This window comes from Olea europaea, unplaced genomic scaffold (genome assembly GCF_002742605.1).
Source record: "Olea europaea var. sylvestris unplaced genomic scaffold, O_europaea_v1 scaffold5717, whole genome shotgun sequence".
Classification (NCBI taxonomy): domain Eukaryota; kingdom Viridiplantae; phylum Streptophyta; class Magnoliopsida; order Lamiales; family Oleaceae; genus Olea; species Olea europaea.
In genome coordinates this window covers 1,577-2,733 of record NW_019264055.1, presented here as the reverse complement: position 1 = coordinate 2,733, position 1,157 = coordinate 1,577, and the positions used below count along the sequence as shown (strand labels likewise).

The 1,157-nt window shown below is 34.3% G+C and overlaps 1 long non-coding RNA gene across 1 annotated transcript; it reads left to right on the top strand.

The window, feature by feature from the left end:
* The first annotated feature begins 21 nt into the window (after positions 1 to 21).
* Positions 22 to 914, top strand: LOC111389243. The gene is made up of 2 exons (XR_002701706.1): positions 22 to 241; positions 546 to 914. It is a non-coding gene; the product is annotated as an uncharacterized LOC111389243 (long non-coding RNA).
* The last annotated feature ends 243 nt before the right edge of the window (positions 915 to 1,157 follow it).

Genomic DNA, 1,157 nt, shown 5'->3' with positions numbered 1-1,157 from the left:
GGATCCCAACCTAATTTTTTTGCAGGATATATAAATCTATGGGCTTAAACAAGCTTTGAGAGCATGGTTTAGAAGACTCTCACGACAACTACTTGAATATGATTTCCTTGAATCTTTTGTTGATTCATCTCTATATATTTATGGCAGGAATAACTTATAAATATTTGTTCTTGTTTATGTAGACAATATCATCGCGACAAGAACAATACAACGGGTATTACTCAGTTTATTGCTGTACTAGGTATGTTAATCCCAAATTCAATTTATCTACATGTTGGGTAGTGGACTCTGGTGCTATAAGTCACATATGCTCTTATCATTCCAACTTTAACTCCATGAAACCTATTCAGAATTCGTTTGTCACACTGCCTAACCATGAACAAATTCCTGTTCAATTTATTGGGAATGTAAGGTTATCTGCTGACTTAATGCTTGAAGATGTGTTGTTTGTACCTCAATTTAAATTCAACTTGTTTTCAGTAAGTTTCTTAACTAGAAAGTCTTCTTTGAGCATCAGATTTCTCACTAATTCATGTGTGATTCAGGAGCTGCACACCTTGAAGATGATTGGCAGTGGTGAGAAGGTTGTAGAACTCTATGTTCTTGATACTAGTTTACTTGATCTGGTAGCAAATAAACGTAGCATTGTTACTAGTCATACTTAGCATCATAGATTAGGCCATTTATCTTTTAAAAGGTTAAATTTGTTGAAAGACAAATTGAGAATTGATTGGATGAAGGAATGTCATTTTTGCTCTATGTTCAATATGTCCTTTAGCCAAGCAAAGACGGCTTTCATTTGTATCAAACAATCATTTAGCTCAGGCTGTATTTGACTTAGTTCACTGTGATGTTTGGGGCCCCTATAATGTCCCTACACATGCTAGTTATAGATACTTTTTAACATTGGTTGATGATTGTACGCGATTTACATGGGTATACCTGATGAAGCAAAAGTCTGATGCAAAATTCATTGTTCCCATATTTATTAGATTAATTGAAACTCAGTTTCATAAGGTGGTTAAAAGGTTCAAGTAAGATAATGCTCAAGAACTTCAATTTACAGATCTGTTTAATGAAAATGGGATTATACATCAATTTTCTTGTGTGGAAAGGCCTGAACGGAACTCTGTGGTAGAAAGAAAACACCAACATCT